The sequence below is a fragment of the Myxocyprinus asiaticus genome, chromosome 39, assembly GCF_019703515.2.
Source record: "Myxocyprinus asiaticus isolate MX2 ecotype Aquarium Trade chromosome 39, UBuf_Myxa_2, whole genome shotgun sequence".
Lineage (NCBI taxonomy): Eukaryota > Metazoa > Chordata > Actinopteri > Cypriniformes > Catostomidae > Myxocyprinus > Myxocyprinus asiaticus.
The window spans coordinates 24493100-24518857 of record NC_059382.1 but is presented as its reverse complement, the minus strand read 5'-3'; the positions used below and the strand labels follow the sequence as shown (position 1 = coordinate 24518857).

General features: G+C 42.2%; 1 pseudogene; it reads left to right on the top strand.

Annotated features, from left to right (window-relative positions):
* Positions 1-25758, top strand: part of LOC127429689 (S-adenosyl-L-methionine-dependent tRNA 4-demethylwyosine synthase TYW1-like) — a 122842-nt pseudogene that overhangs the window by 47358 nt on the left and 49726 nt on the right.

The following is a 25758-nucleotide window of genomic DNA, read 5'->3' as shown; positions in this document are numbered from 1 at the left end:
GATCAGGATCGGTTGAACACAAAACAAGCTTAATTGTACAGGGCTTTCTTAAGACTGATCAGCTAGTCATTTAGGTAACCCACTGACTAGACAATTTTGAAAACATGTAGTTTTTCACATCCATAGACAAGGTATACAGGGAGAGCCTCCAATGCTCAAATTCAAACTTCTGTGTCTAGAGTTTGAGCCACGCTATCAGATTAACAGAGCAGATTGAGGAAGTTCCAGAAAGACTTTGATGCAGCTATTCTGCCTTTGAGAACAGCTGTCATTTCCCATCCAATTTCTTATTGAATCATCTCATTCTGAGGCTAAGGGACATTATGAAGATAAATCGTTGTCTAGAGACTGACAGTGAGCTCTATTTTTATGCTGTTGGTAAGAGAGCGGTGTATTGGATTTAGTCGTTGGCATCGTGGATTGAGTTTTGTATCACACCGGGGTGACTCAGAGCATTGCGCTAATCGAGTTTTTCATCCGTTTCATTGCCACCCGCTGCGCGTATCCTCAAATGCCTCAAAGTAGTTAATGACATAATGCAAATAAATGTGCTTAAGAAATGCGAAAGTAGATTAGTCCTCTGCTTTAAGGGGATGTGAGGGAAATATTGAACTTCATATAAGGGGGCTAATTTGGTTAAAAGTGGCACTCACAAAAATGAGTCTGAAGAGGCCTCTTAATGTGGATGGGGTGGATATTTCAGGTTATATTGCTTTTTCTGCATCTTAAAACGGAGTAAAGGCATTAGAGGAAAAGCTCTTAAACCCATCTCAAACTTTGGCTCTTTTGGCCCAGAAGCCCATCTTTGCACAGACAGGAGGAGAGCAAAACACTCTAGACTTCAGGCAAGGATTTGCTATACTGTAGGTGTCTTATTGTCTTGCACATCATCAGTGTGTTTTTTATTTGTTCAAATGATGCTTGTAAGATGTACTATTGTGCCTTTCAAGTGGAGTCGGAAATATCGTAATTACAAGTTCCGAACACATGAACGATCAAGCGTAGTCAAATTATGAATGGGAAACTCGAGTGGTGGAGATGTGACGATGGAACGGGCATGTCGACAGGAAAGATGATGGAAACCAATGATTTTGCAAATGTTTAAAATCATTTAAATATTTTATTTCAATAATATTAATTTGTTATATACTGCAGTCAACTATGACTCACCCTTTGCGGAAATTAATTGATAATTTGTTAGACACCATGCATTAATAAATCATAAATGTTGTGTATAAGTGGTGTAAGTTTATTCACTCATGTTAATTAACTGCTACAACAGAAATAGAGCTTTTGCCATCATTCATTGTGTATTTGTTTAAGTTTGGCTTCTTCCATATTTTGTTTCCCACTTGAATGCATGACATGTTGTAGTAATGAATGCCTGACTCAGTGGTAAAAGCTTCACTTGAAGGCAGCATATGACTACGAAGGATTGATAGACTGATATTTCGGTGATGCCGATTAATAGGCTGTTAAAATAATTCAATAATTTATGCATTTTGAGATTGGCGGTATTGGCCATTAACCTTTCCTAATTAACAGAAGTGGCAGTTTCCTCTTGTGTCAGTTTAAAAATCTGCCGGTAGCCTTGTCAATGAACAATACACATTTCTTTTGTATCTTCAGTAAGTAAACATTGTGTAAATCTGTGGTTCTCAACTGTTCTGAAAAGGTAACGTACAGCCAGTGTTAGGTGTAGTCTGATTACAAAATAATCTCTAATTTAATTACTTTTAAAATCAAAGACCCCATTTACACTTGGTATTAAAATGTGTTTTGGGTGATCTGACTGCAAGTGGTCAGCGTTAAATACGGGTCTAAACGGGGTCAAAAAATTTTTGTGATCGGATCACAAAAACCACATACGAATGTGGTCAAAAAGGCATGTGAACGCATGGCATTTGAGGTGTAAACGCTAATCCATCCTAAATGCGTCCCAGACAGCAGTGAAGCGCCACACTCCAGCTGTCAATCAACTGCTATGCTACAACAAGAGTTTAAACTTTGACTGTTGAGCATTTCTAAAAGGAAATAACTGTCAGATCAAACATTTTTTAAAAGCGGATAAATATGCAAACATGAGAACTTCACAGATCTTCTTCAATGTGTCTGATATCAATATGCATGGACACTTATGAGAAGCACGAACAGCTAAAGCTCCTTCAATACAGGTAATCCACATAAAACTGATAATTCTGCTCGAAATGTTGCTTCTGTGATTAAATTTCAACGGCAACTCTGAAAAACAGCATGCCGGTTTTATTCACGCTTTCTTTGCCTTTTACGACTTTGTTGTGCTTTAATATCATGCGGTAACACAATGACACTGTGATTGATATATGTAGTCATGAATCAGAGACCCTCCCCTTGAAATCTGAACACAAGTGGTCACCGGAGACACATTTAAGCAACCAGGTGTAAACAGCGATGTTTGTCACCTGACCACATGTGATTGGATCACCCGAGACGCATCTTTATACCAGGTATAAACAGGGTCAAAAAGTAATGTAACACATTTAAAATTCTTGTAATCAGACTACAGTTACTGAATTTTAATGAAGGTAATTACTTTTAAGTAAATTTCTTGGGTTACACATTTCTAAAATAATATTATTTATGTATAATACATTACAAATATGAATTCATATATATGTCTATGTACATTTCTGTGACAGCTGAAGGGGTGTGCGACATGGAGGAAATATAGACATTAATTTGAATTTGTTGAGTGGAAAAGAAAGTAAAGTTTTAAAAAGTAACTTAAAAGTAAAATAATTATTAATGTGATTACATTTTCGATGAAGGAATCAGTGAAGTAAAAATCTGAGATACACTGCCGGCCAAAAGTTTGGAATAATGTACAGATTTTGCTCTTATGGAAAGAAATTGGCACGTTTATTCACCAAAGTGGCATTCAACTGATCACAATGTATAGTCAGGACATTAATAAAGTGAATAATTACTATTACAATTTGTACAAATTTTCAGAACTTCTTAAACTTCTTCAAAGTTCTCATCAAAAAAATCCTCCATATGTAGCAATGACAGCTTTGCAGATCCATAACACTCTATTCCAATTATCTGTTGTCCAATGTCTGTGTTTCTTTGCCCACTCTAACATTTTCTTTTTGTTTTTCTGTTTCAAAAGTGTTTTTTTCTTTGCAATTCTTCCCATAAGGCCTGCACCCCTGAGTCTTCTCTTTACTGTTGTACATGAAACTGGTGTTGAGTGGGTAGAATTCAATGAAGCTGTCAGCTGAGGACATGTGAGGCATCTATTTCTCAAACTAGACACTCTGATGTGCTTATCCTCTTGTTTAGTTGTACATCTGGGCCTTCCACATCTCTTTCTGTCCTTGTTAGAGCCAGTTGTCCTTTGTCTTTGAAGACTGTAGTGTACACCTTTGTATGAAATCTTCAGTTTTTTGGCAATTTCAAGCATTGTATAGCCTTCATTCCTCAAAACAATGATTGACTGATGAGTTTCTAGAGAAAGCTGTTTCTTTTTTGCCATTTTTGACCTAATATTGACCTCAAGACATGCCAGTTTACTGCATATTGTGGCAACTCAAAAACAAACACAAAGACAATGTTAAGCTTCATTTAACGAACCAAATAGCTTTCAGCTGTTTGATATAATGGCAAGTGATTTTCTAGTACCAAATTAGCAATTTAGCATGATTACTCAAGGATAAGGTGTTGGAGTGATGGCTGATGAAATGGGGCCTGTCTAGATTTGATCAAAAATGACTTTTTTCAAATAGTGATGGTGCTGTTTTTTACATCACGAATGTCCTGACTATACTTTGTGATCAGTTGAATGCCACTTTGATTAATTAAAGGACCAATTTCCTTCCGAAACAGCAAAATCTGTACATTATTCCAAACTTTTGGCTGCCAGTGTAAGTAACTAATAAATGGTAGAGGACAGCATTTTTTGAGTAACTTACCCACAATGCTAAATGCCAGTGCTAATGTAATAAAATGTAATCATGTATTGCAAAATAGCAAAATAAATGGCTTATTTACTTTTAACAAGAGGTGAAAATGTGTTGCATATATTTTGTTGTTAATGTCAAAGGCTTTGCATCCAATCAAACTTTAGAGTATTTTGGTGCAGATGCCAACATGGACATGTTGTGTGGCATAGATACCTCAATTCATGCAGCTTTTTAATTAATAATAATTTTCTTTATTCATCACACATTTGCACATACACAGTGAAATTCTTCTTTTTCACATATCCCAGCTAGGCTGGGGTCAGAGTGCAGGGTCAGCCATGATACAGTGCCCCTGGAGCAGATAGGGTTAAGGGCCTTGCTCAAGGGCCCAACAGTGGCATCTTGGCAGTGCTGGGGCTTGAACCCCTGACCTTCTGATCAGTAACCCAGAGCCTTAACTGCTGAGCTACCACTGCCCCTTTTTGAGGAGGGGTATGCTACTACTTTTGTATGCGATCAGATTTATTTATTTTGTCTGCCGGACTTACAGTAGTTTTTGTCCACCGAAAACTGAGACTTTCGAAAATGTTCTCCATAACGCATACTTTGGAAAGCAATGACATTAGGAAACCAAAACTTCATCAAATTAAAATCGATTATTATAGACGTCACATAAATCTCAGCAACATTTTTGTTTTCTTTTTTTACCTAATCATAATAGGATTTGGCTCTTCTACAGGTGATTTTGAGAAATTAATGTTTAAACGAGACATAGTGTCACATCCAGCATATCTCCTGTTGCGATTTACAGCAGTGGAATGGAAGTAAAGCCACATTGTCTGGCATTTATGCTCTTTCGTGTGATGTGAGAGCTGTTGAAAGGGTCACCGAATGCTAATTTGCAGGGCAGTGGGGGTGCAAGTACTCCTTTCTAGGGAATGAGGTAGTGGTCGAGGGCTTGTGATGCTGTGATGGTGCCATGCTGACAGGGGCTGCCTTCACTCATTGTCTCTGTACAGACACCACACAAATCCAATGGGCACAGAGTGGCTATGGAAAATGGACCCGGCCGAGAAGATCCTGCAGGAGGCTGTGGAGAACCACAGGAACATGATCAGGCAGTTCAGAGGTAAGGGCTCTCCAAAGCATCACTATCTGGTTAACCTCTCCTTCTGCTTTTCAACCAAAAATCAGGAAAGTGAGTCGTTCAAGGCTAGATCGATTACTTCCTTTGCACCAAAGTCCTTTTAAGGTAAGTCCATTCACTCAGTAACCATCTTGGTAACATCTCTTGGCATTTAGGTTGACAATTTAGGCCCCTATCTACCTAAGCCTTGTGCTGGGTTGAAATTCTTTACCTAATTTGGTGTTCCCGGTCAAAAATGACTGGCCTATTAAAAATTGCTTATAAATCTCACGTTATGCTATATTATCACCAAATACTGGATTAGATCTTTTTGTCAACTTGTTTTCTTTCAATTAGCACAGGTTTTGTATTTCTTTTTGGAGCTTATTGATCGTAGGCCTCATTGACCTGATGTTATGCACCTCCATTTTTGAGTGAAAAAAGCATTATTTGTGGGTAATTTTGGCAATATTAAATAAAATATGAAAATCTTCTGTACTATTTATAACACTAGTGTACTTTAATGTTTAACCAGGAAGTTTGTTTTGAAATGCTTTTATTTAGTACAAAATGGCACAAAGTCACACTTGTGGTGTTTCCAGTCAAAAATGACCGGCCATTGAAAATGAATGGGGGAGATCAAAAATAACAGAAAAATTTAGTGTTCAGAAGCATGTTCATCATGTTCATGTTCACATATGTGCATGTGTGCTTGCAAACATAAAGGCCTCGGACCTGTGCACGCACACATACACACACACATACGCACTAACACACACACAGGCGCGCACACACACAAACACACACATGCTCACGTACATGCACAGACTCTTTTCAGTATTTTGAACTTTTCAAAACTTTTTCACAGAGATTAACTTTATTCTACCCTGAACTGCATCCAACATCCATTCATCCATCCAACATTACGACACACACACACACACACACACACACACCAGAACTGCATGAGGACTGCATGAGGACACAAAACCACCAGGTGTTCGTTGATTTGGTTTGTTGGTATTTTTGTCCCATGAAATGTTCTTTATATGACAGTGTTAATGTGTAAATAGGCTTAGGCCAGTTTTTTTTGTCACAATGGTCAGATTTGACAGGGAACACCACGAGTGTTACTTTGTGCCCCTTTTCATAAAATAAGAGCATTTCAAAATAAAAGCATTTCAAAATAAAAGTCCTGTTTTTTGTGACCTTCCCCATTCATTTTCAATGGCCGGTCATCTTTGACCGGGAACACCACAATTCTATTGATTCTATTGGAGAGGGGTCACTGTGGAGCAAAGACAGTTCTGGTGTGTGTGTGTGTGTGTGTGTGTGTGTGTGGTAATGTTGGATGGATGAATTTCTACATGACAACGATTCTGCAATGTATATTAACGTTCCCGTGGCATGCATTTGTAAGGCATTCAAATTTCAATTCGAAATTCACTTCAAGATGCGTTTTTAAATGTTGATCTTTTAAACTTTATATGGCATCTACAAAACACAGCGCTCCTGCACGAGACACTGAATAAACTAAAACGCAACAGCCAAAGATGTTTGTCCAGCATAGTGGTTTACAAACTGCAGCGTGCGGTCACGATTAGCTAGGAGTGTGACAGAAACTCTGCTCAATTCAGTATTTTAATAGCCATGGACAGATGCTAAAAAAATAATTCCTTTAAAAGCTTGAAGCAATTGTCACAAGATAAACACTGAAGGCCTCATTTAAAAAAAAAAAAGGCCATGCTTGCCCGGGCTGCCGCAAGTGTTGGGCTGGAGTGGAACCCTGAGCCCTCGTCGCTTGACGATTGGTTCCTGGGTTCGGGGCGCCGCTCATGACCTTTTTCTGTCCGAACCCGACTTCCCAGTTCGTCTGCTCTCACTACCCTCGATGGCGGGGTGGCTGAGGGATATACGGAGATTCCTCAGGTGGACAAGGCAGTTGCGGTGCACCTGTGCCCGCAAAACACCGCCACCTGGCGGAATCGTCCTGTAGGACTATGTTGCCTCTGGCGGCCAAAGCCTACAGTGCTGCTGGACAGGCCGCCTCCACCCTGCATGCCATGGCCCTCCTGCAAGTACACCAGGCCAAGGCAATGAAAGAGCTGCACGAGGGTAGTCCTGATCCTGATGTTATGCACTCTGGGCGTTGAAGGTCACAGCGCGAGCACTCAGGCAGGCGATGTCCACCTTGGTGGTCCAGGAGTGCCACCTATGGCTGAATCTGGTTGAGATGAGGGACGCCGACAAGGTTCGTTTCCTGAACGCGGCCATCTCCCAGATCGGCTTATTCGGTGACACCGTCGAGGACTTTGCCCAGCAGTTCTCGGCAGTGAAGAAGCAGACTGAGGCGATACAGCACATCTTGCCCTGGCGCGGCTCAAGATCCCGTACCCCTTCTGCTCGCCGAGGGCATCCTCCTGCGGCGGTGAAAGCCCAGGCGGCTCCGCCTCAGCCCGAGCCAAGTTCTCGGCCATTTGCTGCATCAGATCGGTGGTGGATCCTTCAGCGTTCAGAAGCATTAAGGAGGCGAGTTTTGCGATTAGGATCAGTTTGATAGGCAGGGATCAGATGAAGAGGGCATCTTACTGCTGAGACTTCATTTGGTGATAGAGAGCAAAAGTTCAGAGTTTCAATTTGCTTGTGTTGTCTCATTGGTGCTGCAGTGTTTTGCAGATCATTACCATTTGACCTTTTTTATGAGAAGAGTGGGAAAGCACAGATGTCGCTTTTCAAGAGTGGGAAAGCACAGATGTCGCTTATAAATGTCAAAAATGTCAACTTAGATCTATTAATTTATTTTGGTGTCTGCAATGATTCTCCATTAAAGCTGCTTCTTAAACTTCTACTAAACAGTGAAATTACTTAACTTAAAGGGATAGTTCACCCAAAAATGAAAATTCTCTCATCATTTACTCACTTTACTCTCTTGCCATCCCAGATGTGTATGTCTTTCTTTCTTCTGCAGAACACTAATGAAGATTTTTAGATGAATATCTCAGCTCTGTAGGTCCATACAATGCAAGTGGTGACTAAATCTTTGAAGCTCCAAAAATCACATAAAGAAAGTGGGCAGTTCTTTGCAAAATTAGGTCTAACAACATGCTAAACAATAAATGAATCCTATTTATATATTTATAGCATATGTTATTGTTTTGTAGTTTTTATTAAAAATGCAATTTGATATGCAAAATGATACAGCTAAAACGTAAAACGAACAATTGTTTTGCAATTTGGGTGTGCAGAAACGTCGTGGTTACTTGTGTAACCTCCGTTCCCTGATGGAGGGAACGAGATGTTGTGTCGATGTAGTGACACTAGGGGTCACTCTTGGGAGCCCAAGACACCTCTGGTCTTTGATAAAAGGCCAATGAAAATTGGCGAGTGGTATTTGCATGCCACTCCCCCGGTATAAAAGGAGCTGGTATGCAACCACTCATTCAGGTTTTATGCTGAGGAGCCGATATATGGTCCGGCCATTTCAGCGGGTAGTTCAGCGTTGTGGCAGGAGGGACACAACGTCTCGTTCCCTCCATCAGGGAATGGAGGTTACACAAGTAACCATGACGTTCCCTATCTGTCACTCACTCTACATTGTGTCGATGTAGTGACACTGGAGGTCCCTATACGAAACGCCACAATTGTCTGAACTGTGTTACGTGAACTGGCGGTGTGTTGTGGGCAGACTACTGTGTGCCTCATAGCCAGCACACCAGGTCAACACGTAACCTCCCCCAACATAGTTATGAGTGTCGAAAGGCCCTTTGGGGACAAGTCGACTACCCAAAAGATAGAGACAGGCTAACCCAGTCATGGCCTCTTTTCCCTTCTTTTTTTCCACTCCCTAAAAAAGAAGGGGGATTATCCGACTGGGCCACCAGGTCCAGTCGGGGGGTGTCCCTCCCAAGGGGAAGACATTGCAGAGGCCACACCTCGCCCAAAGAGAGGGGGGGATATTTAAGTGGAAAAATAAGTCACATGGTCTTTCCGACCATGTGGCGAGTCTTCAAGGTAGATCCTACCCAACGGGGGAGGAGTTACTACAAACATGGCGACTGGGGCAGAGGGGCTCTGATCCTCTGCTTGGAGACAGCGCTTCCTTTCCGCTGTGCACCAAAGCAGACAAAGAGCTGCTCAGAGATCCCAAAGCTCTGCGTGCGATCCCAATAGATGCGTAAAGCGCGCACCGGACACAGCAACGACAGGGCTGGGTCTGCCTCCTCCTGGGGCAGCACTTGCAGGTTCACCACCTGGTCCCTAAAAGGGGTCATGGGAACCTTGGGCACATAGACCGTTCGGGGTCTCAGGATCACGTGAGAGCAGCCCAGACCGAACTCCAGGCACGTTTCGCTGACAGAGAATGCTTGCAGGTCTCCTACCCTCTTGATGGAAGTGAGCGCAGTCAGGAGGGCAGTCTTCAAGTAGAGTGCCTTAAGCTCGGCTGACTGCAAAGGCTCAAAGGGGGCTCTCTGTAGACCCTGAAGAACTACAGAGAGGTCCGATGAGGGAATGAGGTGCGGTCTGGGGGGATTCAGCCTCCTGGCACCACTTAGGATCCTGATGATCAGGTCGTGCTTCCCTAAGGACTTACTGTCGACTGCGTCGTGGTGTGCTGCTATGGCAGCAATGTACACCTTCAAGGTGGAAGGGGACAGTCTCCCTTCCAACCTCTCCTGCAGGAAGGAAAGCACTGATCCGACTGCGCATCTCTGGGGGTCTTCCTGTCGGGAAGAACACCACTTAGCAAACAGACGCCACTTAAAGGCATACAGGCGCCTCGTAGAGGGGGCCCTAGCCTGAGTGATCATGTCTACCACCGCAGGGTCTGTGCAAGTAGGCTCACTGGGGGAAACGCATATTTGCGCATGCCAGGGGGCCAGCTGTGTGCCAGTGCGTTTATGCTGAGGGGGGCCTCGGTCAGGGCGTACCAGAGCGGGCAGTGGGGAGGATTCTTGGGAGGCGAACAGGTGCACCTGTGCCTGTCCGAATCAACTCCAAATCAGCTGGACCACCTGAGGGTGGAGTCTCCACTCTCCCCTGAGGGTAACCTGTCGTGACAGCGTGTCCGCTGTAGTGTTGAGGTTGCCCGGGATATGAGTGGCTCGCAGCAACTTGAAGTGCTGCTGACTCCAGAGGAGGAGATGGCGGGCGAGTTGTGACATACAACGAGAGCGCAGACCGCCTTGGCAGTTGACATATGCTACCGTTGCCATGTTGACTGTCTGAACTAACACGTGCTTGCCCTGGATCAAGGGCCGAAACCTCTGCAGGGCAAGCAGAATTGCCACAACTCGAGGCAGTTGATGTGCCAATGCAGTCGCGGGCCCGTCCACAAGCCAGCGTCAGTGTGCCCATTGCAAACAGCGCCCCAGCCCGTTTTGGAGGCGTCCGTCATGACCATGACATGCCTGGAGACCAGTTCTAGGGGAACACCTGCCTGTAGAAATGAGAGGTTGGTCCAAGGGCTGAAAAGACGGTGACAGACCGGCGTGATGACCACGCAATGTGTCCCGTGGCGCCATGCCCATCTCGGCACTCGAGTCTAAAGCCAATGCTGAAGTGGTCTCATATACATCAACCCGAGTGGGGTGGCCAGCGCTGAGGATGCCATATGCCCCATGAGCCTCTGAAAAAGTTTCAGTGGAACCGCTGTTTTCTGTTTGAATGCCTTCAAACAGACCAACACCGACTGGGCGTGCTCGTTCATGAGGCGCGCTGTCAAAGAGACCAAGTCCAACTCCAAACCGAGAAAAGAGACGCTCTGAACTGGGAGGAGCTCGCTCTTTTCCCGGTTGACCCGAAGCCCTAGTCGGTTGAGGTGTGAGAGCACCAAGTCCCTGTGTGTGCACAACATGTCCCGAGAGTGAGCTAAGATTAGCCAGTTATCGAGATAGTTGAGAATGCGAATGCCCACCTCCCTTAACGGGGCAAGGGCAGCCTCTGCGACCTTCGTAAAGATGTGAGGAGACAGGGACAGGCCGAAAGGGAGGACCTTGTACTGATATGCCTGACCCTCGAATGCAAACCGCAGGAAGGGTCTGTGTCGAGGAAGGATCGAGACGTGGAAGTACGCGTCCTTCAGGTCTACCGCCTCGAACCAATCTTGATGCCGGACGCTCACCAGAATGCGTTTTTGCGTCCGCATCTTGAACAGGAGTCTGTGTAAAGCCCAGTTCAGTACTCGCAGGTCCAAGATTGGCCGTAACCCACCGCCTTTTTTCCGTACAATGAAGTAGGGGCTGTAAAACCCCTTCTTCATCTCGGCTGGAGGGACAGGTTCTATCGTGCCCTTCCGTAGGAGGGTAGCGATCTCCGCACAAGGTAGCAGCATTTTCGTCCTTCACCAAGGTGAAGTGGACACTGCTGAACCTGGGCAGATGCCCAGCGAACTGAATTGCGTAGCCGAGTCGGATGGTCCAGACCAGCTATCGCGATGGATTGGAAAGCGCAAGCCATGCGTCCAAGTTCCACGCAAGGGGGACCAAAGGGACAACGTCGGACGTACCGGCAGGTGGGTCCTCGAGGCGGGGCGGAGCTCGAGGTGCCACACCATGTCGTGGCTGTGCTGAGACTAAGGACATCGAAGCACTTACCTGGCTCCTTGTGACCACCCCCGGAACAGCCTGGGACGGGGGAGGAAGAGGCCTGTCCTCGTGAGCCGCGGAGACTGTCACATCGGGGGCGGATTTGTGCCACAGCTGGGCGCTCAGGGGTGGGAGACCGCCGCTGGAGCGCCAACCCTGCCAAATAGAGTGGTCGGGTAGAGTGGACGGTGGTCATGATGACGGCTGTGCACACCGGATACGTGACCCAGGGAACAAGGAAACCGCTCTTGCTGAACTCTTGCGTACTGCAGCCACTTGGGCATGCAGCACAATTAAAAAAAAGATGGAGAGGTCTGCTTACCAGCTCCAGAGCAGCGGGTTTCGTCGTCTCTGGGTCGCCCGTCTCAAGGGCGCTTTGAAGCCTTTCACGGGTTCTGGGCGGCCTTGAGACGGGTGGCGTCTGCTTCCTGCGGTGGGCTCCACGCCGGGCCGAAGGGGCGGGCTGCGGCGGAGCCGGTGCAGTCACCGCAGGGGGACGCCCTTGGAGATGAGTAGACGGGGTGAGGGATCTTGAGCCGCGCCGGGGCAGGATGTGCCGGCTAGCATCCGTTTACTGCTCCACCATCGAGAACTGCTGGGCAAAGTCCTTGATGGTGTCACCAAATAGGCCAACCTGTGAGATGGGGGCAGCAAGGAATCATGTCCTGTTGGCCTCACTCATCTCGACCAGGTTGAGCCAAAGGTGGCGCTCCTGGACCATTAATGTGGACATCGTCCGCCCGAGAGACCACGCCATGACCTCCGTCGCTTGGAGAGCGAGGTCGGTCGCCGAGCGCAGTTCCTGCATCAATCCCGGGGTGGAACTACCCTCGTGCAGTTCCTTTAGCGCCTTGGTGGACTTGCAGGAGAGCTATGGCGTACAGGGCGGAGGCGGCTTGTCCAGTGGCACCGTAGGCCTTGGCCGTCAGAGACGATGTAAACCTACAGGCCTTGGACGGGGGCTTTGGGCATCCGCGCCAGGTGGTGGCGCTCTGCGGGCATAGGTGCACCGCGAACGGCTTTATCCACCGGGGGATTGCCGAATAGCCCTTGGCCGCCCCACCATCAAGGGTAGTGAGGGCGGGGAAGCTGAAAAGATTGGGACCGGGCAGTAAAAAGTGCCTCCCACGACCTTGTCAGCTCTTCATGCACTTCCGGGAAGAAAGGAACGGGGGCGGGGCGTGGCTTTGAGCGGCACCGCGAGCCCAGGAACCAATCATCGAGCCGCGAGGGAAGAGCAGAGGGTTCCACTCTAGCCGACACTCGCGGCTGCCCGGGAAAGCATGTCGTCATCTCCGCGTCAGCCTGTGACTGGACAATCGTCCCCGATGGGAGGAGCCCAGTTGAGGCTTCCGCGTCCGACTGGATGAGCCTGCTCTCCGATGCCGTGCTCGAGAGCTCATCACTTTCGCAGGCTCCGAATAAGAGGTCGAACTCGCCGTGAGACGAGCCGGCAGACTCATCCGGAAGCCCAATCGGGGCAGACGAGCATGCTGGGGAATGGGAGGTCCGCGGGGGGATACCCGGCAGAGGCGGTCCCATTGGGTTCCCCAAATCGCCCCCAGTGCTAGCCGCACTGGCCTCATACCCGTGGGTAAAAGGACCGAGGCCGGGAGCCTCTGGGGTGGCTTGCTTTCTTACGAAGGCAAGCCGCGACTGCATCGTTGCCATGGACATGTCCTCGCAATGAGAACATGACCATCCACATAAGCTGTCTCCACGTGAGCAGTGCCCAGACACGAAAGACAGTGATCGTGATCGTCAAAAGGCGAGAGATAACGAGTGCAACCAGGAATAACACAATCGGAAAAGCATCTTTAAAAAGACCGTCCATGTGTGCCGCTCTTTTAGAGAAATATACTCTTTTAGAGAAATATACTCTTTTATTTCTGCCGAAGTGCCCAGGGGCGTTCTCTGCAGTGCACCAGTGCAGAGGAGGGAGAAGCCACTAAAATGCACCGTCAGATCCAGCAGAGGTGAATGAACAGTCATGGGAAATCAGCTCAGTGAGCATGACCGTTCAGGTCCGAAGAGAAAATCTGAATGAGTGGTTGCATACTAGCTCCTTTTATACCCGTATGTCCGGAGGAGTGGCATGCAAATACCATTCGCCAATTTTCATTGGCCTTTTATCAAAGACCAGAGGTGTCTCGGGCTCCCAAGAGTGACCCCTAGTGTCACTACATCGACACAACGTCGAGTGAGTGACAGATAGGGAACAATGTGGAAGAGTGGTTAAAGATCGTAGCAGCACCGTTGTGCACTTGAAATAGGCACCTCGACTGCTTCAGCTGGACTGTCCCTGTATAAGTACACTGAAGTTGTTTTGAATTAAAGCATCAGTTAAATTACTAATTTGTAAATTAGTAGAATGAATCGTGCTGCTTTTAACCAGTCATGGCTGAAAACGATGTTTACCACTCTCAGATGTAATTTTTGCTATAAAATATCAATACTCATCAAACAGTATAATGATAGCAATTCATTTCCTTTTCCTTTCTAAATGTGACTTTTGAGACATAACACATTCCTTGCTTTCATTCCTGATGATCATCAGGTAGCGTAATGTGTTGTGAATTCAGTGACTCTAGTTTAAAGGGATAGTTCACTCAAAAATCGAGTTCTGTCATTGTTTACTCACCCTCATATCTTCTGTGGAAGAATATAAAGGCCACTCTTTTTCATATATTGAAAGTGAATGATGTCTGGGACTGTCAAGCTCCAAAATGTCAATGAAGCACAACACAAAGCTATTGTATGACTATAAATAGCACACGTCAAATGGACTAATAGTATGATACTTTTAATGATAGTCATTCACTTTCTTTATATGGAAAAGCGCAGCTAGGGTATTCTTAAAACATTTACCTTTTGTGTTTCATGGAAGAAAGTCAAATGGGTTTGGAACGACATGAAGGTGAGTTAATAATGACAGAATTACTTTTTTGGGGTGAACTATCCCTTTAACTTGCTTCACAATACTTTGTTGGACATCTGTATCTAGCTTGCATTTATGGCAGGCAACATGACTTCTTCGGGACTGACCAGATGGCTTTTGAAGGAAGGGACTCGTGGACCTCTGTGCTCTTTCTCAGCATTTGAAGCAGTTCACTGGTTCACTTAACCTCACTGGTTTTGTTTTACTGTACTGCCTTCATCTTCATACACTACAGACTATGGGGTGATTTGGAGGCCGTTTGATGTGTTTTTTCCTCTGTCTGCAGTAGTCTGAAAAATTAATCAGAGATGTCTAGCGATCTACAGCTAAGGAAGCGGGTTTGCTGATGATATCTGCTTGCACAGACCCAAAGTAAATTTGAAGGCAATGTTTCTTGTGCAGCAGATTTTATCGTTCAAGGTTTCTGCTGTTCGAAACTCAAGACAGCTGTCTTTTGTCATTTGTTTAATCTATTCTTCTACAGTTCTCAAACTTTTATATTTTCTAAAATGAGCATTTCTCATGGCCTACTGTTATAATGGCCTCTTATAATGTTGTTGTGAAGTACAGTACTGTGCAAAAGTCTTAGGCACATAAGATGTTTCACACAAACATTTGTCTTAAGATGGTTTTTTATATCTTCAGCTTTAGTGTGTCAATAGGAAATATAAATGTTAGACTCCCAAACATTACTTTTGCAAATAGAATAGAATAGAAGAACAGGGAGCCCTGCAACAGATGTCATGGCCCCCACAAAGCCCCCCACTGAACATCGTGTCAGTCTGAGATTACATAAAGAGACAGAAGCAATTGAGACAGCCTAAATAGATAAAAGAACTGTGGTGAATTCTCAAAGAAGCTTGGGACATCCTATCTGCCAACAACCAAGAAAAACTGTGTCCAGGTGTACCTAGGGGAATTGGTGCTGTTTTAAAGGCAAAGGTGGTCACACCGAATATTGATTTAGCTTTTTTATGTTTACTGGACTTTGTATGACATTAATTGATTAAAGATATCCTCACTATGCAACATGTTTCACAAGTGCCTAAAACTTTTGCACAGTACTATATATATATATTATTTTATTTTTTTATTTTATTTGTTTTTACCAAATATTTTGTCTTTTTAGTACCTTCATCAGGTTGTCTTAATTCACTAGTTACATACATATACATAATATGTAATAAACATTTATGTTCATATATAAATGCATAGATGAGTGTATTGAATGAATACATAAAATATACACAGAGAGAATAAATTACATCACCAAATTATCAAATAGAGATTCCTCACTACTAACTCACATCAACCTCTTTATGGAAAGTAAATATAAATATGAATGTGAATAAATAAATATGTCAATGCAGCATATGTGCAGCCCTGTTGTTTTTTTTATATATCATTTTATTCTGTAGTATTGATTTACTTCAACTTTTTTTAGTGGTCTTCCCATCCAAACATAATAAAAAAAAAAACAGATTTACAAATGAGAAACAAAAAACTCAAATGGAATGGATTTCTTTAACTTGAAGAGCATTAAACCAAGCAGCAATGTTTACTGTTTAGCCCCTTCTAAAAAAGCATCTATTTTTTTTTCCGTGTGTATAAAGAAATGAACAATGTTTGTGTTGATAAAAAAATATGTCCTCTTTGGCCAAAACATTTAAATGAACCAAAATGAGCACTTTTGATGCATCTGAGCCAGAGAAATTAAGAGCTCCTGATGGAGACTGTAGTTCTTGATCCAGTATCTAAGTTACTGCCAGATGTGTGTATGTCTGTTGCACCACCTCCACTCCATCGTCTTGCTCTCAGCATCCTTTCAGGCTTGGTGGCGGGGTTGACATTTAGCTGTGACATCACTGCTCCATGTAGCAGAAGTGAGCCACGGTGACCCAGGGCTGAGTAAACAAACACACTATCAAGTGAATGCACAGAGCAGACGAAAGGCCAGGCAGCACGCTGTGCTGAGGGTACAGAGCACAAAATCTGTGCCAGACTCCTTTTGGGCTCACAGAAAGAGAGAAAGAGGGAGAAAAATTCTTCTTTTTCTTGAACTTGTACTTTCACAGTTTTTACAAAATAATTCATGCATTTGTTTTGTAATTGTCAGTGTGATTAGAACACGGTTTGTCTACCTTTTCTTATCCAGGGACAGATTGTCTATGTGACGTTATATAATAACTTTCATTTAATAACTTTTTCAAACATTTTTACATGATTCTAAACTAGTGCTGATAGAGTTTCTCCTCCTACCTTTTCTTCATTGGTTCATTGCGCCACTATATTGTCTGACAGAGAATGTTTTTTACAAATTTACATTTGTTCAGTTATGATTTGTATGCTCTATAGAAGTAACCAAATCTTCTGAAGATTATACAAGTGGTTGTTAATTTCGATTGAAAAACCTATAGAACAAATTAACCATATCAAGAAATAATCTTTGAAATATACAGAACATATTTTTTGTTAAAGAAATTAACGTATCAGTCCACAGACCCCCTACAGTGCCTCTGACCCGCAGGGGTCCGTTGACGCCTGGTTGCAAACCCTGGGATAAGATTACAGTTTTTTAATATTGGTTTCCTTCTAACTCTCTTTCTAACTCTCCTAAAGTTTACATGCAGTCTTAAAGGGCTAATTCACCCAATAATTTAATTCTCTCATTTTCTCACCCTCATGCCATCTCAAACTCATATGACTTTCTTTCTTCTGCAAACACAAACAATTATAATTTGAAAAATGTATGATGTTGTTTTGTCCATATAATGTAAGACAATGGGGTCCAAAACATTCAAGCTCCATAAAGGTGGCATAAAATTAATCCATAATCTGACACGAGTGGTTTATTCCATGTCTTCTGGAGCAATACAATCGCTTTGGGTGACAGACAGAAATTTAAGTCCTTATTCACTATAAATCTTCGGCAGAAGAAGGAAAGTCATACGAGTTTGAGATGGCATGAGGGTGAGTAAATGAGAGAATTATAATTTTTGGGTGAACTGTTCCTTTAAGTCTCATTATTTGTCCAACTTTTCTCTTTTCGTTCTAACTATGTTCTGTGTTTTATAATGCAACAAGTGTTCCAGTTGTTCGTCCCGAACGTTTTGAAGAGGGTCTCAGCGTGAAGCACTGTGCCCTGTCTCTGGTGGGTGAGCCCATCATGTATCCTGAGATCAACTCCTTCCTGCGACTCCTTCACCAGCAGCGCATATCCAGCTTCCTGGTCACCAATGCCCAGTTCCCCGAAGAGATTGGGTGGGCTTCAGGGTGTACTGTTAAAAATTGTTCACATCTTTTTATTTTTTTATTTTAAATCACTCTTAACTTGTTTATCTGGCTTTTATCCTGTTTCTATAGTGGAAAAGTTCTATAAACAGATAAAAAAATAAAACAAAAAAACTGTTCACATCATAACTAAAAATGTACGCCTCATTTTCATGGGTCTCTGAATAAAATGTTTGCACACCTGAACAACAGCAAAATATACTCCAGTGCTTTAATTTAAAATATATTCACATGCATAAATGCAAAATAAAACTTATCTGACCTTTTTTTACATGCTTTAATGCAAAACCGATTTGTTGTTACTTTCTTGGAATAGAATGATGAGAACAGATTTACAGAATAAATTCCTTGATGCGCATCAAAAAAGTCAATTAACTACTAACCAGTAAGGGTGTAAATTGCCAGTTTCATCATGATACGATCTTGTATCGATTCTCTTAGCCAGCGATTCGATGTTTGCCGATACCTCAAAGACTGCCGCAATGCAATTTCAATTTGATTCGATTCAGGGGCTGTGATCGATATTAGGATATTATGTGCCTATTTTACACAGTCAATTACATTTATTATGTCAAAATTTGCAACCAAAATATAATTTTAATGTTTATATTCAGCTCTCTGAAAAGTGCAAATCCAGTATCCACATTGGGACATCCACAACAAAATAAGGTACTTGGAATGAGGAAACCACTACAGTGACAATTTGTCTTCTCTACAACAGTCAAGCAATTCTTTCAATCTAAAATACTTACATACCCACGACAAGAGAGTATGTGCTATCAGTGTTTTTTCTTGCTAACATCATCCATGGTTGTATTGAAAAATTCTGTCACAGTTTACTGTGATGAATGTTAGTAAGGGTGTTGATGAGAAGATGTGTAAAGTCTTGTAATTGATGTTGGTGCAGGGCAGGTGTTTTCTCTTTCCCTTATCAGTGCTGTTCAGAATATCGGGACTCTAGCCATTTGACATGGTTAAATTGGTCCAAAGCGCTTTAAAAGCAAAAATTCTCATGTAGAATTAAAGTTGTTGCATGTGCCACCATACTGAGGGAAGCCCGATTTAATTGCGCATGTGAACCGCTCCATGCTATTCTGTCATCGGAGCTTGCAGCTCTGTTGATGCGCGTACACACACGGATAGAGCAGAGAGCAATTTAAATCACTTTATTCACGCCGTGCACATCTGTGTCTCACATGAGAAGTGTATTTAGTGCTTATAAAGCGAGATGAATATCATAAGGTTGCTGCATCGCATGACGGAAATGCATACAGACGTGGCTGGCATTAGAGCGTTAAAATACAGGTGCATCCTAAAATAATATACATCAATCTTTACGCGTTGTATCGATGACCTTGCATCTTTGGTTAATCGATCCAGATCAATGGATCGTTACACGCCTACAAACCAGCAGACTAACATTATGGCATAGCATCTCATATGTTGTTCTGGTCATTGTGAAATGGCATTGTTCTAGACATAAGGTATGTCCCTTCAATCACTAGCAAACCTGAAGTTCATCAGAGCGTTTTGTCTGCACACCCTACACTGCAAGTAATTTATTACATTTAATAAAAGAGCTTCAGTGGCTTCCCCAGGCTACAACTTCCATTTCCATTTAGAATTTGTGCCAGTTTCTGCAGAAATTATCTTGGGAATTTCCAACCCGATATCACGAGAATTTGTTACAATAATATGAGGTGGTTTTTTTTGCAGTTTGTTTGAGTTAATTCAGTTTAACCACCACGCAAACCACAAAATTGCGCGGGGCCCCAGACGTTGGGGGCCCCCCCGGCCCGAGTAGGAAAGCTCTGCAAAAACCGCTTGTCTGCGGTCTCAGATTGGTTCACAAAGCCGCTGGGTTCGGGTCAGTAGGACTTTGTAATTTATGAAAAATATATACAGGCCTTCCGAACTTGTTTCGCCCACGCACGCTCACTCACAGATACGCAAAAAAGGATGAGGGGGTGTTCATACTGAACGTGTTTTTGCATGCGTCTACTCTGTTTTTCCATTGTTTTTTTATGAAAACATGCGCTGGACGAACGTCCTTGACTGCTGTACTGTGTCTCGCTGTTTCTTCAGTGTCTCACGCAAGACCAGCACATTTTTAGGCACTGTCAAGTTTAAATAACTACAGGTTTCAAAAACGCATGTCGAGACACCTGCATTCTGTTTCATTCATTGTGCTGCATACTTGGCTTCAACAGCTGATAGGATAGGAAGAATTTAAGTTATGATTTAACATTTTTAGCTACATTTTTCAAAATGGGGCCCCGGGTTGGTTGGTTGCGTGGGGCCTCAGAAGTCGTAAACCCACCCATGAGTTAATTTGCATGAAATCGTGCAAGTTATACACCCACCAATGAGAGATGCTTCCCTCTTGTCTTTGCAGTTCCCAAATTGGCAGTTGTTTCACGTTAATCCAAAACTGTGTTTTCGTACCTTTACCCTTTAACCCCTAACCCATATCCCATCCCTAAACCTAACCATCACCGTAAAAAAAAGAATTGTTGAGCAAACCAACAAAAATAAAGGCAACATTATGCAGTAAGATTTTTGAGAGCTCTCAACAACTTTTTAATAATTTTCCTCAGTAACATTGCTTAGTTTGGTCAATGTGGATTGTTTTGTTCACTAAAATGCTACAATTCTCGTTGAGAGAACTAATAATTTCTTGTTCAGTTAACTATCATATCGCAATATGAGAATTTTCATTTTGTCACCAATTCAGTTACAGTACTTTTACATTAAGTTATTTGCAATCTTTGCAAGGCAAGGCAATACATATAAATGTTTGACATTTGACACACAATAAACCTCAACCCATTTCACACAAACCTCAAAAACGGTTACAATCAACAAACCTCATTAAGTTAAAGGAAGAGCTCCAAACATCATCACACAATGATTAAGGGTGGCAAAAAAAACAACAAAAGAAGCATAAAGTCAGCAAACAGCAAATAAATAAGCCTAAAACACTAACTGCATAATTTATTCATGTTGCAATGCATGCTGGGAACTTGCAAATCAGCAGCATTGTTCAATATGAAATTGTTCGAATTCTCAAGAGACTATGTTGGAGTTTCAATGTGTGTTCTCTTGGGATGGTAATGGAGCTTTATTCACAAAATGTGTTCGCAATATTCAGATTTTTCGCATAAATTAAATTTACAACTTGGATAAAAACCTGGCTAGTGACAGAACAGTTTGCAAACCTCATTTTTCCTCTATGCCCTTGCGACATGTGGATTTGCTGTTTTCTCTTATGTGTGTACTTTACTGGTCATATAGTTTATCTTTTCGCTGTATTGTTTTGTTTTAACATTTTGATTTAGCAAGAATATGCTATTCACATAAAAATAATTTGTGTGAATAGCCCTTTAATCATTAGGTTCACATCTATTATGGGGACAAAATAGTTTATTGTTTTATCTCTTGTTGTGCCATTCAGTGCTTCAGTCATTCTGATCCACAGAAAACACTCCTGTTTCTGTATGTGTTTGTTTTCTGTGTATCTGTACATGTTTTTAACTGCCGAACATCCTTCAGTTTGAAGTTCCGCAGTCTTTGATGTCTCACGCGGGCTGTAACCGGACTGATAAGCCATAATCAGGCGCAGAATTGCAAATTACAACCTTCCACTCCCAGCTCCTCCAATTCTCCCGCCTTGTTCTAAATTCATGAGTTTTCAGAAGTAGCAAAAAGGCTTTTAGCTCCCCGACTCATTCTGCTCACCAGCTTAAAGCAAAATACATTCTCGTCTCATTCACCCGACTGCTGCGCACCAAACCCTCTGACAGATCATGTGGGTTATCTCAGGGTAAGGTCTGTCACCTAAACCACTGGAATATGTGACAAACGCTTGTCAATAGTTGTGGTGTTTACCTCATGTCTTCAAGCTTTGTCTGGCTATCATGCTGAGACAGGCCTCTATTCTGTAATAAACAAACAAACAGAGGAAACAGAGTTGATATTCACAGAGGGTCCCAGCACAAAGCCCCCCATCTGAGAAAGGCTATCTGATATTGCATTATAATGAATGTCTGGACCAGCTGCTTTGCTCATATCAGTATTTAGATTTTTTTTTACATTTTTTTTTTTATTTCAATGATAAATTGGTACACAAGTAGAAAAGGCTCAACTACAACTCAAATTAACAGATGATACTGAGACATTTTTGTAATTTCAGTGTTTTTAGTGTTGTCTAATTTTAAGAGAATTTGCTCAGTAAGTAATAAGGTTTGAGAGGCCATGCATATTAGGAACATTCACAATATGGCGCTTAGGATCATATCCACTTTTTGTTTTTTTGTCATCAGTTTTGCATGTGCCTGGCTGGCATATTAACCCTTCTTCCCGCCATGTTGAGATCACATGACCAGACAAATACTACTCACTTAATCTTGGTAACCCCACTTTTATCGGGCACTCTTGCTCACTAATTAATCATGGGTGACTGTGATTAGTGCATTTCTACAATGGAACCGGAAAACTATTGCTTTCTCCATGATGCTGCATCCTTGATCCATGGACAGTCTGAAGAAAATTGACCGTCCACTTTTTAAAGACTTCTGGCAGCGCTTCCTGGACAGTCTCAGAGCTCTCTGTTAAAAGGTCAGTCCACTCTCCACATAAAACTGAGGTCTGGACTCTTGAGTGAAATGTTGATTTTCTCCAAGTAATTCAGCCATATTATGGACATTTGTTTTTTTATATTTTAAGGAGTGTTCTGAGTTCAATACAGACAGTAGGTCAGAAGTTCTTCAGCTGAAATCAGTCCATGCTTACTGATATTCGAATCAAAGCCCTCCAGTGGCCAAAGATGGAAGTGTTGTTAAATGTATGGCCATGTGTAAGCTTCAGTTTCTGGGTGAAATTTCCACAGGGTGGCGCCAAAAACAAAGTGGCATTTTTAGTTGTAAATGATGTAATAGTTTACATGAATGCATATTTTATTAACCATACACCCAAACCAAAACCCCAACCCTAAACCTGACAGGAGTGGAGAAAAAATTATAATTTCAGAGCGAAAATACAACCTCTGTATCATGCTCTTCATTGGTTGTGAACACAATAACTTCTGGTTTCCATGGGACCAGACACCCGTCAGCATTGAAAAAAGCAACTATTTGTTGGCTCATCAACCACAACATATGAAAATAAATAGCTTCTACTCAGAAATGTACATTTCAAATTTTAACGTAATTTGCTTTAATGTGTACAACACAAAATATAAATTCTAAGGTGAACTTAGAGTGATAAATAAAGTAAAAGAATAATTGTGTGTTCCTTGAAACTCTTTGGCTCAAAATCCATCAAATTAAGATTTTATGTACTAAAAATGTAATCGATCAAGTACAGAACTGAGGTTGTGGAAAATACCCATGAGCCCTTGTGCTTTTAAGCATGTTTGTTTGGTCAAAAGGAATTTATTGGGGTATTTAATCTGTTTTTTTATTAAGAATTCATAGAGATTTTAGCTCTTTTTAGTATTATTGATGTTGCTTTACCGTAATTAGTTGTTTTGTGTAAAGTCACCATTTGGGTGATTAGTGTTCCCTTTGGTGAAGTTGGATCCTGTTCAATCTATGTGATTTTCCTTGCACATGTGTATCTGCGTAGCTGAAGTGCAGCTTAATCTGCTTTTCTTTGGGGATTGACTGACCTTAGTTTTTATTTTCTTTTGAGCCAATTAAATTAATAGAAACAATAATATAAATGTTAATTTGAAACAAGCCATGCTTCCATTGAAAGTCATTACTGTAAACGTGATTGTTATTTTGATTTTTTTACAAACTGAAGGACAAGTCAAAATTATTTATTTTCTGTGGTAATCAATAGCATTCAAAAGAAGAGCTTTTTGTATAGAACTTGAACCAGGAACATTCACTTGTGAAGTGTCCCTGTGAAGTGCCTTGAAAAGCACAGCTTTCTTTAAACTGTTCATATATTTCCTACTGAAACATATAGTTTGGGCGGGACTTGTTAAACAGATTGTGCCATTTTTTAAAATAGCCAATAAGCACATACAAACATTCCTCTGTCCACCGTGCTGCTGTTAGAGAGTGAAAATGTACAGAAATTGAGCGATCTCAACCTAGTCCGGATGCTTTTCCACTCACTTGAGATCCGAACAATGATCAAACTGACCCTTACTATCCAGCATAACCAGCCCACAAACAAAAACAGCGCATCATGGACTTCACTAATGATGAGGCAGGAGCTGTTGTGCAAGTCATGTAGATGAATCAGAAACAAGCTAATAAAACATTACAATATTTCAATGTTTTCAATCACACCTCACTAAATAGAAAGAGCAAAGAAAACGTACTCGTGATGTACATCCCAAGAAACCTCTGAAAAATGGCTGCATTAAATATAAACTCCAGACACTTTCATCGCGTCTCATTCCTGCAATTGTGTTCCAACCAGAAGTGATAGTCCCTATGCCCTTTTCCCTTCAAAGACAATTATCCTCCACTCTGAGGGCTTCAGGGGGCTGAAAGGTGATACCGGTCAGTCACAACTCACTTTTACAGTGATTATTATTGGTAATTCTGTTTGGAAAGACCCCACAACATGGATTGTGCTTCCTTTGAGGCGCCCTACAAAGGAATAATCAGCACAGGTGAGAACACAGCCATGTGCAGTGAACAGGTTAGGGGGAGGGTGCCTTCTCGTTCTAGAAAGCATTTGATTGGACAAAGTTTCTCTGCACTTTGGTGTTATGACTGTGCCTCGATCTTTCTAGCCGGAAGAGCGAGACTGCAGAATTTAAATGCTCTTATCTTCTGAAAATTAATTTTGTCAACCTTTAGAAGTACACTGGCATATAGATGACCCTAAAGCTAATAGATTTGGACTAAAAGCAGCAAAATATTAATTTTGATTTCACAGGTCTTTAAGGAGAAAAGTAAAGCATATTGTACGTTTTAGCCTGAAAGAAGCTCAGTCCTATTTTAGGACCTACAGTTGGTTACAATCAGAGACATGGACCCTTGTTTAGCTAGAGAGCCAGATAAAATGGTAAATATCTAGAGAACAAGGCCTTGTGTAAGACTGTGTTACTTGTTGTCTTTCAAATGTACATGGATCGTAATGAATATATAAGAACTGTGATGAGATTAATACTTCAACACCATACACTTTTAAACAGCTTATATATTGAGCTCATACTGTGTAATAATCATTACCTATCTTTGCACTGGCCCTCTAATTTAGACCGAAAGCAAGTGTGATATTTATTCAGAATGATTTAACTGTCTGTAGTCTCTAAACTCATCATTGATAAAGTATTTACAAGGTCAATAGTCCTCTTTTGTATTACCGCAAATAAAAAATATTGCCAGTCCTAAGAAATATCATTTTATTGCCGAAAGCTGTTTTGTCTCGCTTGTCTTCACTCATAATTTTGTTCCATAATTTTCCATTTACTCACCCTCATGTTGATCCAAACCTCTATGACTTTCTTTCTTCCATGGAACACCAAAAGAAACGTTAGGTAGAATTACAGCCTCAGTCAACATTCACTTTCATTGTTTGGAAAAAGGTGCAAAGAAAGTAAATGGTGACTGAGACTAACGTTATGCCTAACATCTCCTTTTGTGTTCCATGGAAGGAAGCAAGTCATATTGGTTTTTAACGACCTGAGGGTGGGTAAATAATGACAGAATTTTCATTTTTAGTAAACTATCCCTTAAGTATACAGTATTTGTTGTCTGCCTCTTAATACTGCTGGATGCTTCTCAAATGCTTAACTGCAGTGTTGCAGTGAAGATCTGAAGTTAAAAATGCCAGCATGATGAAGTGGAAGTGCAGATACTGTCAGTCAATGGCTCTTACTCAGGGATCAGCATGCTGAGATGACAAAGT